Source organism: Equus przewalskii, chromosome 1 (assembly GCF_037783145.1).
Source record: "Equus przewalskii isolate Varuska chromosome 1, EquPr2, whole genome shotgun sequence".
NCBI classification, from domain to species: Eukaryota; Metazoa; Chordata; class Mammalia; order Perissodactyla; family Equidae; genus Equus; species Equus przewalskii.
Window position 1 is genome coordinate 18,221,088 of NC_091831.1, and position 16,405 is coordinate 18,237,492.

The following is a 16,405-nucleotide window of genomic DNA, read 5'->3' on the forward strand; positions in this document are numbered from 1 at the left end:
TGCTCTTCTCTAACCTCATCCTACCCTCCCCATAATATTCACTCCACCTCTTACTCTGTTCTTAACTCTAACCCTGTTCACTCTTTAGCAAGTTCCTTAACTCACCTAGTTCATGCATCGTTCAGATCTCAGCCCAAACATTATTTGTAAACAGTATTTGTAAAATTTCAAATACACTTCAATTTATTCATGAACATTATATTAATATTCATCACATATTCACCGATGGTCTGCTGTGAGCCGGGCGTTGGCAATGCAGGGGTGGAGGAGGCAGACATGAACTTCGCTCTTAAGGAGGACGCATCCTGGTTGGGGGGAGATAGGCGGACACTGAAAAAGTAAGCAAGTTAATTTTAGTTAGTGATAAGTGTGAAACAGAATGAAACAAATAATGGAACAGAAATCTTGGTGGGTGAGAGGTTTCCATAGACTGAGAGGTGGCCCTGGGAGTGATGGTGGCTGGGTGGCTCGTCAGTGTGGTGCTGAGGACACTGTTGATGGTTGTCTGATCACAGAGCAAGGGCTGAAGACGAGGAATTTGCTGTTTTCCCGATTCAAAGCTGGAGGCTTTGGAGCATCTGCATAGACAGTGAAAAGTAGAAGTGAAAATTGCAGGCAAGTCACATCACTGAACCACTCACGTGACCTCGGCATCTCTTTTCCCCTCCACGGCCTTGTGTGAACTCTTGAGATTCCCAGAAAACAAACCGGAAGCTTTTCTTCCTGTGTCAACAGGAAGTGACCCCAGCGAGTTGGCTGTTCATCTTTTCAAACCAGATGAATTTCCCTGACATGTAATCTTCCTTTTATCACAAGCAAAAAGTGAACGATTTTGCTCTTTGTGTAATAACCACAGGCGTCCTACATATTGTCTCTCATTTCCCTAATGTTTTGTCATCACTGCAATGTGAAATTGAATAAATTTCTGCACGTAGCCTAAAGGAGAGAATGCTCTAAAAGATGCTAATCCTTTTAATTTAGGAGGACAATAGGGCTGGCTTATCACGTCATATGTCTTTATCTGGGGAGTTGGAACCTGGGATCTCTGATTTTCAAATTCAAATACAAGCCTGTTGCTCTCATCCCGGTGGGGGGTTCAGATGTTATCGTCAGTCTATTGTCTCCCAGTTCTGAGTGATGTTTTCTCATCAGTTGGGTTACATGCCACTGGGGAGAGCCCCTGTCCTGCCTCCGGTGGCTTGGGACTCTGGTCCCCTAGCGGGCTGATTCTTTCTCACACTGCTCTTGCCAGAGCTTTGATGTACCGGGTTAGGGCCTGAACCAGCCTGTTTCGTGTTTGTTTGTATTCCTCGGGTAATAAGGTCTTCTTCCCTCTAGGTCTTCACTATCAGGAGGCAGCAGAGACAGGTGTCTAAGAGCAGCAGCTTGGACTCAAAACAGACCTGGAGTGAACTCCAGCTCTGCCATATGCCTGCTGTGTGACTTTGGGCCAGTCATTTACTCTCTCTGGGCCTCAGTTTCCTCATCGGTAAAACAGGGATAATATAGTTTCCACTTCACGGCGTTACGGAGAGGTGTACGTGAGAGCGTGAACATAAGGTGCTCAGTGCAGCAGCTGGCATAGAGAAGAACTTTGCAAAACCCACTGGCCTTGGCATCAGTAAAGTCTTCTCATCGAATGGTTCTTGCTGAGCCCCTAGGCCCTCAGAGCTGAAAGCGACTTGAGCCCGGTGAGTCCAATGTCCAACCCAGAGAAGGAATGAACACCTTCCTGGGGGAAGCCTTCTTTCATTTGTTCTCTCTAGAATAGAGGTCAGCAAAGTTTTTCTGAAAGGGCCAGACAATAAAAATTTTAGTTTTTTTTCTGGCCATACAGTTTCTGTGGCAACTACTCAACCCTGCTGTTTTAACACAAAAGCAACCACAGGCAATATTTATACCAATGGGTGTTTGTACATATTGTATGATGTGCACATATGTGCTTTGTAACATACTGGCTCTGTCCCACCGAAATCGAATTTAGAAAAATAGGGCCACAGTTTGCGGATCACTGTTCTAGGAGAAAGCAACGCAGATGCAGCCAAAGCATTGCACAACTTGAGGAGCCCTGGAGAACAGGGAGACAGGCAGGAAAACATGGAGGGGGTCTGGACTGATGCGACACTGCCACCCTCAGAGTGTTTGTCTGGAAATTATGTCCCCCCAACCCCAGAATCATCAGAACCTCTTTGTGGGGTGGGGGACTAAAGCTCATTTGTCATTCATTCCACAAGTATTTATTGAGCACCTACTGTGTGCCAGACAGTGCTGTAGAGAATAAAGAAGACAGACCAGGTGCCAGCCTTGTGGACTTACGGTCTCCGGACAATCCTCACTCATGGTCACGTGACTGGTCTTTGGTTAAATTCTTAAAGTCATCCCTAATCAGAGAAGACCTCCTGCGGGAAGCGTCATTTCTCCTTCCTGGTGTTCCCAGAGGCCCCTGCCTGATCCATTAACTTCTAGGGGGAAAGGAGCTGGGGAGATGCCTTGTTAACTTGGCATGGGGCAGGTGACCTTTCCCACTCTGCCCCGAGCCCCCAGTGTGGTTCAGTGTGTTCATATTCTCTGTAAGCTCGTTGGTACTGCACATCCCATTCTCCGACCTGGAAGATACTGGGATGCCCCCGAGGATTGTGAAAGGAAGGCAGCATTTATGGAGCAGCTTCTATGTTCCAGGTGCTTTTATGATCCTGAGAAGCTATAGTCTTTATAACTAGCCTGCAAGGTGATTTGACCCATTTCACAGTTAAAGAAACCCAGGCTCAGAGACATTAAATAAGTTGCCCAAGGTCACATAGCCTGAGACAGGGCCAGGATTTGAAGTCTGACTTCAAGTCAAGTGCTCTTCTCATTCTACTGCATGGACTCTAGGATCTTGGGGTAATGGTTTTACCATTTACCCCAAGCCCCCCAGGAAGTTACTGAAGAAAACAGATGTCTAATAGCAAAGATTGCCCATCGCCTGGCCAATTTCTGTGTTGTCTTTGTCCTTACTATTACTTATTATTAGGGTGGCAATGTGCCCAGTGTTTAGTAAAGAAATCATGTCCTCCAGCAAGAGCAGCCACTATTTTTTTAGGCTGGGTTTCCCAGGAAACAGATAGAGGTGTTGAGATTTGTGGGCAGGAAGCTTAGAGGGGAGAGCTCTTAGGATCAATACCCATGGGGGAGTGAGGGAAGCAGGACTGGACAACGGGAGAAGCTGGGCTGCAATGCAGTCACAACAGAGGCCCATCCCACAGAGAATTCCAGAGCTGGGAAGCCCCTCAGTGTTGTCCTGACAAGAGCCAAGGGAGCTGGGCCTTTGTACTAGGATCATCATGTCATTGGATATGGGCTATCCCAGTGGAAGGGGCATGACTTTGGACAAGGCAACTCTGGTTAAGTGTTAATTTTCAGAGAGGCACTCAGCTGAGAACCTGCAGTAGCCACCACCTGGCAGCTGAGAGAAAAAGAGCCTCATTTGAGAAGAGGAGACCTGGTGGCACACTATAGCATCTGCCACAACTATTAAATGGAAATTTATTCCACACCCCTTAGTTCAAATATCCAACTCAGGAAACCTGAATGGCTCAGCCAAGTTTTGGATGAGCATCCCCAGTCTATCCTTGGTCCAATCAGAGACGGCTGGAGTGACAAACATGGCCAGGCTGAACCGGGTCCATGAGGCAGATGACGACACATGTTGAATTGGGGTAATCAATATCAAGGAGAAAACCAGAATGCCATTATGGAAACCATGAACTCTATGCAGTTATTAAGCTGAGCTACAGATTTATAGCTAAGCTCCCTGTTGGCCAAAGGAAAAAAAATCCTGATCATTTGGCATGATTTTCATCATACGTAAGCCAGTTTTGCAGAAAAAATAAAGGTTTCTTTTTTTCTATGATCAATTCCAGGTCAATTTTGATTTTTAAAAAACCTTATGATCTGACGAACATAGGTTGGAGTTGGGTAAACAGGATGGAGACCCCACTGACACACTGGCGATTCTGAATTCCATGTTGTCCCTCAGCATGGCCAGAAGAAGGGTACCTATCTATCAGGCTGAGCCAGGAGTCTGGATGAACCCAAGATGCAGATTCTTTTCATTTTCTCAGAAGCAGGTGTTGAGTGTCCAGTACACAGCAGGTGTTCAAGAAATCCCGGCATCCTCCTGACAGTTGGAGGATAGGAGGAATGAATGGCCTCTTCCAGTCCTCTTCACCTTAAAAAATGACATCACGGGGGCCGGCCAGCTGGTGCAGTGGTTAAGTGCGGACACTCCACTTCGGCGGCCCCAGGGTCACCGGTTCGGATCCCGGGTGCGCACATGGCACCGCTTGGCAAAAGCCATGCTGTGGTAGGCGTCCCACATTTATAATAGAGGAAGATGGGCACTGATGTTAGCTCAGGGCCAGTCTTCCTCAGCAAAAAGAGGAAGATTGGCAGCAGATGTTAGCTCAGGGCTAATCTTCCTCCCCCCCCTAAAAAAACAGAAAGAAAATGACATCAGTATAGATGCGGCTTCAAGTTGAAAACCTGGAAGTCATTGTTGGCTCTGCCTCTGCTTCCCCTCCCCAAACACAAATCATAGGCATGCTTCTACCTCCAGAATGTATCTCAAATCCTTCCAGCACCTTCCATTTCTGCTGCCCCCACTCTAGACCAAGCCCACATCATCTCCCTCCTAGACTCCTGCAATAGAGCCCTCACTGCTCTGTCTGTTTTACTCTTGCCTCCTGTTGAATCCATTCTACACCATCCAGTTTATCATATAAAAACCTCATCAGATTATGTCATGCTCCTGCTTAAAACTCTTGGATATCTTCCCTTTGCACTTAGAATAAAACTCCAAATTCTTATCAAGGCCTTTCTTGATTTGGCCTCTTCATGGCTCATCATGGGCCCTTCACACTCACGCAGTGTTCTCCATGAGCCCAGGGACCTTGTCTGCCACGTTCACTGCTATACCCTTATCCTCTAGCTCAGGATCTGGTATGGAGTGTCAATAAATATTTGTTGGATGGATGGATGGATGGATAGATGGATGGATGGATGGATGGACGGATAGATGGATGGATGGTTACACAGATGGAGGAAGGGCCAGTGATAGCCACGTTTGATCAGACGACAGAAGCCGCTCCCTTGGAAAGGGCTCCCAGCCAAGCCACAGACTCCAAATTCAGAGGTGCCTCCCTCTTGCCAAAACGAACCCTGGCCTTTGGGCATTGGTGGTTCTGACCCCTGTAATCCATGACGTTTAGAAAGATGTAAGAACCATCGAAGCAGTACAACCAGTAACCTCCAGATGCAGCACAGCCCAATACGAATTAAACACCTCAGCATCTTCACACGATAATTGATCTGCCTATTTGTACTTCTTTCTTTTCTTTAATCTTTCAGTGGGGCTTCAATCTTCCCTCTCGCATTTTAAATTTCCTCTGTTCCGTGGTTGTCTATGGCAGAGGGTGTATTTTTTTCCTGATCTCTCCCATCCCATCAATCAGTTGTACAGAAACACACGTCCGCCCCTTGGATCTGCAGCCTCACAAAGAGCTATCACCTGGGCTGTGTGACGGTTCCTGTTCTAAGTGCATCTTTGATTTATTAAACATTTTTGAATAAAATTCTGCATACATTTTGAATGTTGGAAAGTTTCTCGCCCTCCCTTCGATGTAACAGAAAACCTGAAAGAAAGGAGGGATCTTGAGATTTGGGTGCCCCTTTCTGTTTAGACTTGTCAGCTTTCTATATAGGGTGCGCTGTGATGTTTTCAAAAGCTTTTCTCTTTTGGGCAAGGCAGACCTCTGGGCATCTCTCTAAAATGTACTTCTTCTAGACATCGCCTGCCATTGACATCTTTCCTAAGCATATTTGCTTGCTCTCTCTGCAGTGTGGTGGCAGCAGCCTGAGTTGGCACCAGACAGAACCAGTGGCAAAGCCTTTTGCTTGCTGTGTGACCTTGGACAAGTTGCTTAACCTCTCTGAGCCTGCCTTAAATAAGTTTTGTGTGATTAAGTGAGCTTATATATGTGAAAGTGCTGGCACACAGTAGGTATTCGATTTGTGTTATACTTCTACCTTTTTCTATTCCATTTCTTGGTTTATTTTTAATTTACTATAGAAACTACCTCTTTCTCCAAATTGGCATGGTAATCAAAGGAGCAAATTTTTGTAAAAGGAGTTAGACGAGAGTGGAAACAACACACACAGCTGTGTGATGTCTCTCCCTGAATCATGCTTTCTTTCACTCATTTTAGGATAATTCATTGAATGCTGGGTACCATGACATCCTAAGATGCATAAGAACCTTCTTCCCCTGAGGGAAGACCAAGTAGGAAAATCTACAGACATCTATGCAAACAGGTCCTTGCTGAGGCCAACGCTGAGCCACACGGGATGCGTGGGAATTGGAGGAAGGCACGTGTGAAGAATGGTCGGTGCAGAATGGGTTCCATGTGTGGTTACAGGATAGCTCTCAGCCACTGCTCAGGCTTAACCACACCCTCCAGCCTCTGGCCATTCGGTAAAACCAATCGCCATATTGGTGATGATTGCCAACACAGAGTTATCGTTTGCCCAGCACTGGGCTGGGCAATGTGGACGGAGAGTGGAGGACAGACCACACCTGCAGTCTCTACTTTCAAGGCTCTCTTACCCCATCTGGGGAAGCAGCCCTTAACTTCCCCGTGACTCAGTTTCCTCATTTGGGACATGAGGACAATGTCAGTATGTACTTCATAGGGTTGTCGTGACAATTAAATGGGTTGTGACATATTAAGTGCAAAGTGCTTGGACCTATGCCAGCGCAGAGCCCTTGTGAATGAGTCCCCTCCTGAGTGTCTATGTAGGAGCCTCAAATACTATGTCTAAAGCGGCACCTAGGGCCCAGTTATTAGCATAAAGGGTGTTAAAAAATAGATTTTTGTGGATGAAATGAGCAGTAGTCAAGATAGATGGTTGAGTGAAATGACCAAGCAGGTGTCTTTGCCTGGGCATAAACAAAAGAAAAGAATCTGGTGAAGCCAGCCGCCAACACCTTCAGAGAAGATTTCTGGGTCTAGACTTCCTGTTGGTCTTGCTTCTGACTCCTGGTCCACCCAGAAGGCCAGCGGACCCTGTCATTGAGCTGTGATTGCAGTGACGCTTCCCTGTGATCAGCGTCAGAGTGCCTGAACAGGCCGCGCGTGGGGACGCACAGGGCCCCACACGTGAGAGATTGTAGGCCTCTTTGTACATGTGGCAGAACTACTCGTATTGTAATGCCACCAGGCAGCAGGTTGAGCGGGGCACTGTGTCTCCCATCCTCCTCTAATTAGCAGAGAGCGCTGCTATTTCCCAAAGAGCCTGACAGTGTTCAGTGAACCAACTGGCCTAGGTCAGCTCACAGCGTATAAGCATTTAGAATAGCTCCTGCCATGTCGCCTGGCCCTCAAATGCAAAGCCACTACTACCCTATGACACAACTAGACCAGTGTCAATTGTTAGACAAGTCAAGTGTTAGATCGCGTGGAACGGACAACATGCGTCACAGAATTTGAGAAGAGGAAGTCGGGACAGTGTGGCCAGAAGCTAAACTTGGTCTCCAGAGATGGGGGTTTTGTTCTAGCTTCCTCTTGTATCAGCTCGGTACCCTGGGCAAATCAGCAACTTCCCCAAGCCTCAGTTTCCCCAACTGTAAAATGTGGTTCATTTGCCGAGGTTGCCAATGTGGTGCTGGAGGGCTGGAAGGCTTCCTAAACCCAGCGCCCTCCCAATGGAGGGGCTGGTTCTTCTCTCACTCATGCTGATCTCCTTCTTCCCTGAACTGTTGACTATCGATTTGTGTGCTGTCACCGGGCCTTGCCCTAGCAGCCATTTCTGCAATTGTTTGCGCAGTCAGTGCTTATCAGTTGGCCTGGGGACAGGTGACTTTGTCTTAAATAGCCCCCTTTCTCCAGAGTTCATTTCCCCCCTTCCCATCTGCTAGGGTCTGTGGAATGTGCTTCTTCCGACTTCCAGACCTAGGCCACCCCTGGGCAAGGGTCCTCGCAAAGGACGCACGTGAGTGTGTCGGTCTGTGTGGGCACCCACCAAAGATCTTTCACATCTGTCCTCTCAGCCCCACCCTCACCACTACGCTTATGGCCTGGGTCCTCAACATCCCTGCCCGGACCTTTGCAGTAGCCTCTAGTTTCTCAGCCCTGCCCGCAAACCCACCTTCACTGTGCCAGCCGAGCCATCTTCTAAAATGCCAATCTGGTTGTATCACTCAGCCACTTAGAACTCATCAATGGTGCCTCACTGCCTGCAGGACAAAGTCCAGGCCGATTAGAGAGACATAGGAGGCCCTGCTAAGCTGGCGCCTGGCGACTTCTGCGTTCTCCTCTCCCCACCAACTTTATACCCAACTATACCACACTTCCCTGACCAACATCCTAAACATCTACCCCGCCAGAAAGTCTTCTCCCACGTCTGCTGTGGGGAGAACCCCACCCTTCTCCCTTTAACAGCTCAGCTGGTGGGTCCTCCTGGGGGAAGCTTTCTTCTCCTAGAAGTGGGAGTTTGCTGTCTAAGGACTCCTGTGGCATCCTCCGCATTTATGACCTTAAGACCTTGGCGAGTCACTCCTGGGGACACTTTGGGGTTGAGACTGTGATTCATTCATCTTCGGATTTCCAGCCCATGGCACACAGTGGGTGCTCAATAACAGTTTGCAGAATGAAATGGATGTGTAACTGTCACCTTAGGGGTTTGTGAGATAGCAGGGGTCTCGGAAGGGAGAAAAGGAAGAGGAAAGAGGGATGAAGGCGGGATTAGAAACAAGCGATGGCGCCCTCTCACGATGGCAGGTCCCCGAATCCAGCCTGAGTCTACTCAGCCGTCATCCTTGACTTCCAGCCTTGGAGCCGAGTAAATAGAAGCGGCAGCAAGAGCAAATAAATAAAGGGAGCATTTGTCGATGGGCCCATGGGAATTGATTCTTTCAGAAACAGGCCACCCTTGCCTGTCAATACTCATGTTCCTGCCGGTTCCGGCTCCAGCTGACCCCGCCCACTGGCTCCCACACAGATCTTGGCTGCCAGCTGGTCTTGAGGCCTGGTGTTCACATGCAGGAACAGCGGAGCTGGGAGTTCGGGGTCTGCATCCCAGTGCCCCCATTTTCTAGCCCAATGACCTGGGACTGGTTGGTTATTCAACCAGTTGGAACCAACAAGGCCAATTGAATTAGGTAATATGTGGAAGATCTTTGCATAGTACCCTGCATATAGTAAGCACTCAATAAATGCAGCTATTATTTTCCTGGGCTGCCTCAAAGCAAGAAATTCAACAACCACAAATGAATGCACATATTACAAGAGAAAATTATTAATGTACTTGATATAACATCCTAATGGTTCTTTTCTGAAGCACCGTTCATTCTTCATGTGATTCCTCCACTTGATTATGTGTACCCAAGGAAAGCACAACACAAACCATTGTACATCTGAATTAGCTGCTAGAAAAATCGTATATTTTCTTAAAGCCAAGCTCATTTCATGGTTGGATTTGGCACTTTGTGATCACATTGAGGCCAAGAGACCCCAGAGGTCTCTGGGTCTCTGGGTCTCTTTCTTCCAGCCCTGTCTCACGAAACCAGCTCTCTGATATGTTATTCACAGAGGTATCTTTCAAACATTTACACTGGAGACAGCACCATCCCCAGAGAGACACACACTTACAAAGAGAGCTATCAGAAGTCTCCCAGTTTTTGAGAAATCATTGATGATCACTAGCTGATTATGATATTTGGATAAACTAGTCTAGTCCTCATTTTACACACAAGCAGTGGAGGGCTCGAGCTGGCTCGTGCTAACTTGCAAGAGCTGATTTTACACATCTCTTCCCAATGCTAGTCAGGAACATCATATTGGTAGCTTGAAATCAACCATGTGGGAATATTTATATCATAGAAATTGGCAAATGTTATAGATCAGGGCTTCTCCCCCACTCTGGAGGGCCAGCTGCTAAACATTCACCAGCACACCACTGCACCCAATGGAAACGAGAAACGGTGGGATCAAGTGACTCTCCCAAGGTCACACAGCACAGTAGTTTAGAAGAGAAATGGTTAAACAGAACTTTTTGGAACATGTCAGACTTGAATTGGGCTTCTAAGGGAATGTGATAATGAATAGCATAGCATAGCATAGCATAGAATAGAATAGAATAGCATAGAACAGAATAGAAAGAATGGAATAGAAAGAGAGACAGATAGAATAATGGCCGCCAAAGTTGCCCGTGGCCTAGTCCTTCAGAACCTGTGAATGTGTGACCTTACATGGCAAAAGGGACTTTAGAGATGCGATTAAGAGAGTGGACCTTGGGAAGGAAAGATGGTCTTGGATTATCTGGTGAGCTCAATTTCTTAGAGACATGAGTCCTTAAAAGCAGAAAATTGTTCCTAGCTGGATCAGAAGGACGAAACAGAAGAAGAAAGAGATTTCAAAGGGTGGGAGAGACCAGACTTTGAAGATGGAGAAGGAGGACCAAGAATATGCATGGCCTCTGGAACCTGAGAAACGGCCTGCAGCTGATGGCCAGCAAAAAAAAAAGACGGGGACCAGCAGGGAGTGCAGTCCTGCCAACACCTTGCTTTTAGCCCGCTGAGACTCACGTTGGCTACCTGACCTAGAGAACCGAAAAGAATACATTTGTGTTGCTTAAGCCACTAAGTACAGTAAATTGTGATGGCAGCATTAAAAAACTAATAGTGAGGCTAAAATTTAGCTGCTAGAGAAAAAATAAGAAGAGCATGCACACAGGGGAAATGTCGAGAACACAGGCCCAGAGGTAGGGGGTGGGGGACAATGCATTTTCAAGGAACTGAGAGTAAACTGCTTGTGTGCACGGCAGCCTCAAGTGGAAGCAGAGTGGGAAGTAACTTTGGGAGGGCAGCTCTGGGGCTCTCGTTGCCCCAGGGGAACTGGTGGCAAGCAGCAAGGACAGAAGTAATGTCAATAATAGGTTAATGAGATGCCTACAAGGGGAAGGGTGGGGCAAGCAGGTAATTTGAAATGAGCTGAATGGGAAGATGTAAGGAAAACAGCCTGAGGATGGTGATGAAAGGCAATTAACACTTAGCTTCAGGATGGGGAGCAATAGGGAGTGGTGGAGACTGTGGTGAACTGGAGAGTACAGGCCCCATCTAAAGGGGATGGCTCCACGCAGCATCAGCATCCTTGCCCTGTAGGAATGTGGGCCTGTGGCCAGAGAGTTAGCGTTTTCAAAAGAAGCCAGAAATCTTGAATTCTTCTAATTTCTAAAAATTGATAACTATGTCATTGTTTTTTTTGGGGTTTTTTTTGAGGAATATTGTTGCTGAGCTAACATCTGTGCCCATTTTCCTTTATTTTATATATGGGATGCCTGCCACAGCATGGCTTGATAAGCAGTGGTAGGTCCACTCCGGGATCCGAGCAGGTGAACAGGGTGAACCCTGGGCCACTGAAGTGGAGCACGGGAACTTAACCACTGTGCCACCTGGCCAGCCCCTACATCATTGATTTTTAACCCGTGTGGGCCACCAGCATCCGTCACATAAAGCGCATCCGTGGGCCAGCTTTCGACCTTTGTCTTCGGCTCCTAGGTCTCTCTCCTCCTGGTTTTTGGATTTTCGACGGACTCCCCTCTGGACTGGGTAAGCCTCCTCCCGGTGATGACACAGTTCAGTAGTGGGAGGTCTCGAGGAGGGTGGGGGCTGGGCTTCCTGCCAGTATGGGCCCAAGTGACTCATAAAAATAAGACGGGAGATCATCCCTCCCCTTCCCATCACCCTGCTCTCCCAAAAGGGAAAAAAAAGAACACATTTTGCTGGCTTGCCTGCCTGCTTACTAGATGCCTGCTGGTTCACCTCGGACCCTGGTGTTTGACGCCGCGGAAGAACAGCCGGCTGGGGTCTGGCTGTTTAGGTTACGGGAGGGAGGGGATGGGCGCCTCCAGCCTGCGCTCCACGCTGCGCCCCCATTCACCCAGACTCACCTGGAGCCTTGGGGAGAGGTGGGAGAAAATGAGGGCGATCATTTGGATTTCCTGCCAGAAAATTTATTTATGCTAATTTATGCTGCATTTACCTGAACAGAATTCGATATTTTTCTTCCCAAATGCTGCTGTTTATTTTTCGGGTAATTGATCCTTCTTACTTTTCCTGTGCTACCAGATTGAGCGTTGCTGAGGAGGGCAGTCGTAAGTGGTAAAGCGCATATATGTGAAAAACAAAAGCAGGGGAGAGGTTGCCCTGGGACATTTCCTGAGGGAGCCGACCCTGTTCCTGGCTGAGAGAGCGTGGGCACCTCCAGCCACTCCACCACGCCACGGGACCATGGTCTCGACGCGAAGTCCAGCCTGAGCTGACTCCCGGGGCTGGCGGTGTGTCGGGTGGGAGCGCAGGCTCTGGGTTGCCGGGCTGGGCTGCTGTTCCGCTCTGCAACCACTGCTTAGGTCTCTCGGGATCCTGGATACAGTCCCTCCCTCAAGAGGAAGATCAGTGAGCGCCTACATTAGGTAAAGTGCTTTGTTGTTATTTCTTGACGTGTTATGTTTGTGAACATGCAGCCTAGACCACATGTACCCAGTGTGAAAGTACGCACACGCGTGCACACTGCACGTGGACGTCTGCTTGTTCTGAGACCCAGTCCCTGGCCTCCCGCTGCTTTATCTTGGCGGAGAGGGAGCTGTATTTATCTAGCTGTCTTGCTCTCCAGCTTTTGGGCAGGTTTGGCCACTGGAGGGCGCTAGTGAGAGACTGGAGGACAGAGGGAGGAGAGAAGGTAGCCTATCGGGTTCCCTTCGCTTCCTGCGGCATCTCTGGAAACTTCTGGGCCTCCCCTGTGATCCCAGCACCCACAGAACCCGCTGGAATTTCACTGGTGACAATGACAGGGAACCTCCTTAAATACTTCCCAGTGCTAAGCGCTTTAGACGTACAGCAGTGCCCCCTTATGTGTGGTCTTGCCTTCCGCGGTTTCAGCTACCCGCAGTCGACCGCGGTCCAAAAATATTAAATGGGAAATTCCAGAAATAAACAATTCACAAGTTTTAAAATGCACACCATTCTGAGTAGTGTGATGAAATCTCACGCCATTCCACCCCATCCACCCCCAGACCTGAGTCCTCCCTTTGTGCGGCGGATCCACACCCTATGCGCTACCCACCCGGTCCTCACTTAGCCCTCTCAATTGTCAGATTGCCTGTCTGGTATCACAGTGCTTGGGTTCAGTAACCATTTTACTTAATAATGACCCCAAAGTGCCACAGCGCTGGCAATCGGATATGCCAAAGAGAACTTACTGTTGATAATCTCTTACTGTGCCTAATTTATAACTTAAACTTTATCGTAGGTATGTATGTGTAGGAAAGAAACACAGTATATACAGGGTTCAGTACTCTCCGTGGTTTCAGGCATCCACTGGGGGCCTTGAAATGTATGCCCCGAGATAAGGAGGGATACTGTATTTTAATCTTACTTAGCCCTCTCAGTGACCCTATGAAGAGGAGGCTACAGTCATCAGCCCCATTGCACAGATGAGATAACTGAGTCTCAGAGGAGCTAATCTGCCTGCTGGTCCGTGGTGTAGCTGGAACGTGAAGTATGGGCTCTGACTCCCCAGCCCGTGCTGCCCGAGGCGCGCACCCTACAGCACCCATGGCTGCCTCAAGCCTCGCTTTAATTAGCAAACTATAACCCTAAGCACCAGCCCCACCGGCTGACGCCAGCCCATGCTGGGCCTTGGCAAGTGACGCTCCTCCCCACAACTCCAGGAAGGGGAGAGTGTCTCCGGAGGCTCCAGCAGTTAAAGTGTTGACAGACACCACTAGCCAGGCCGAGGAAGGTTCTGAGGCTTTGATGGGAGACAAGATCCCGTCCAGGCAGTTCTGGGAGATGGCTTTGCTCTGAACAGATGACTCAATATAAAGGAGAGGGGAAAGTGGAGGGGTGGAGGGAGGGGAGGGAAGGGAGAGGGGCGGGGGCTGGGGGAGAAAGGCCCCGATTTCACAGAGCCCAACCCCGATGAGACACTCTCTGATGACCAGGGGAAAGGCTTTGAAAAGTGGAGGGCAGCACCTCAAACCCAGCTCCCTGAAAGTGGGGGTGGATCCCGGCAGAAATCACATGGGGACCCCTGCTGTGGAGCCGGGGAGACGGGGAAAGAGTTCAGGTGATAAAAAAAAAAAAATGTTAATAGAGGACTGAAACGCATGTGGCTGTAATTCCAGTCTCCGATTCCCAGTTTGAAATCCTGGGAAAGAACCGTGTCAGGCGGCTGCCTCTCTCGCTCCGCTGGACTCCACTCACCCCGGGATGATGATGCTCGAAGCAGGTGCGTCCTTTGTTGGTTTGTGATGTGAGAGCCGCCATGTTAAATGTGGCCAAGCAGCCACCATGATTTGAACGGCTCTTCTGTTGAGCACCTTCCATCCTCCCAGATCCCAGAATGACTTGCTGGCGACAGATGATAACATCTGGAGAGGATTTGGGCCCCTTTCTCCAAGAAAGATGGGGTGTCCATGCCTCTAGTTAGGAGAGAGGAATCCCATCAATGCCTCCAGTCCATCTCCAGAAAGGACATCTTAAGGCCAAAAATGGGGTCATTTTGCTTCCTGCTGAAATCCTTTGACACTTGCCTATTATGCTTAGAATAAAATCCAAACTCTACTTGGCTAATTAGGTCCTGCGTAGTCTGGCCCTTGCCTTTCAGCAGGCTCACTTTGGGCCATTCTCCCCTCCGCCTCCCAAGCTCCAGCTGAACAGCTTCCTCTCAGTTCCCCAAACACACTCTGCTCCCCATCACTACCACAGGGCCTTTGCACAGTCACCTTCCTCATCTTGGACCTCCCTTCAGGCTGCTCTTTGCAAGCCTGGTTCCTTCATATTCTCTGGTCTCAGCTTAAATGCCTAGTGGTATTTCTTTTCAGAGAAGAGAAAGGCTATTATTGTCTGTCTCCACATCCTTTATGGTACTTCCACAATATGTAGTTAATTTATTTACTGGCTGTCCTTTTCAATGGCCTCTTAAGTCCCCCTCTCAGAGTTCAGGGACCGTGTCTGTCTTGTACATGCTTATGTTCTCAGTGTCTAAGCACAGGGAGGTGCTCAGTGAATATTTCTTGCATCCATCACTGGCTGAGGAAGGCAGGAAGCAGAGAAGCAGAGCTGGGAGTAGCCGCTAGAAGGGTAGGAATGTTGCTGTGGGTGACTGCTGAGGGGATGACAGGGCGGGGGGTCGACTCAGTTGACAACTAGGAGCTGGCTGGCTGGTGGAGGGGGAAGATTAAAGAAGGGAGTCCACGCAGGCAAGAGGAGGCCAGTGCTGACCTGCTTCCAGGGCTTTCTGATCGGTGCCCAGGCTTTCTCTTGGCCTCTGCCCACCCAGTAGTAGATGTGTGTGTAAGCAAAAGTGGGGTGGACGTTGATTCCTTCATTTTATCTGGGCCAGTTTCCAGGGCTGGGGACACCAGCTCCTCATGCCTTTGCTCTCTCCTTTTTGCTTGTCTGTGGGACAGCTGCAAAGCTGTGTATGGTAATTCCAGTCTCCGACCAAGTGTTTTCAACTATTTTGAGATGACATGGATGAAGACATGGTAAGAGAAATGATGAAAGACATGATAGTATGCAGATTCATACACGTGCGGGTATGTAGATGGTACATGTGTTTAAACAATGCATTTGCAGGCATCATTTAGACAAAGATGACCAATAGAGGAACTAGGAGCTGTGCATCAGTCCTGTCAGGAAGAAGGAAGGAGGACAGATGGGAGAGTGTCTTGGTGAGCCAAACCCTTGTCTCTCCAAGTAGAAGGTCAGTAGACAAAGTGCGTGGTCGATAAAGCAAGAAATGGTGGTATAAGCAGAGTATTTGAGGATGTGGAGGTGACCACCGGGACAACTGAAAACAGAAACAATTTAAAACATTAGAAAGATGTTGCCTCTGGGCTTAGAGGGGAGGGTTGTTTTTCATGGTAAGCCATTGGGTGCTGTCATTTTTTAAATTGTGTGTGCATATCACTTTGATGCAATTTTCTTAAAAATTTATTTTTAGAGTGTGCATTTCAGTGGTTTCAATAAACATTTATGATATTTTTATATCTTCTAAAATAATCATACATTTAATTTTTTTCCAAAAGATGAAGACAGGTAGAATGGCAGCCAGGAAGAGGGAAGAGGTTGGAAGGAATGTGCTGGATGCCACGTAAAAACCTGGAAAACAAGTTGAGGCTGGAACTCTCTATCGGTGTACCTCTCCCCAGCTGCCCTAGGCTAGTTGCACAAACTGTTGCCTTTTCTGGCATGTTCCCCCATCCTACTCCCTACCCTGTCCTCCTGGGAAGATCTCAGATGCCAGACAGGCATGCAAGCTCAACATCCTTCCTGCCACACGATTGTGGGTGGAGAAAATTAATT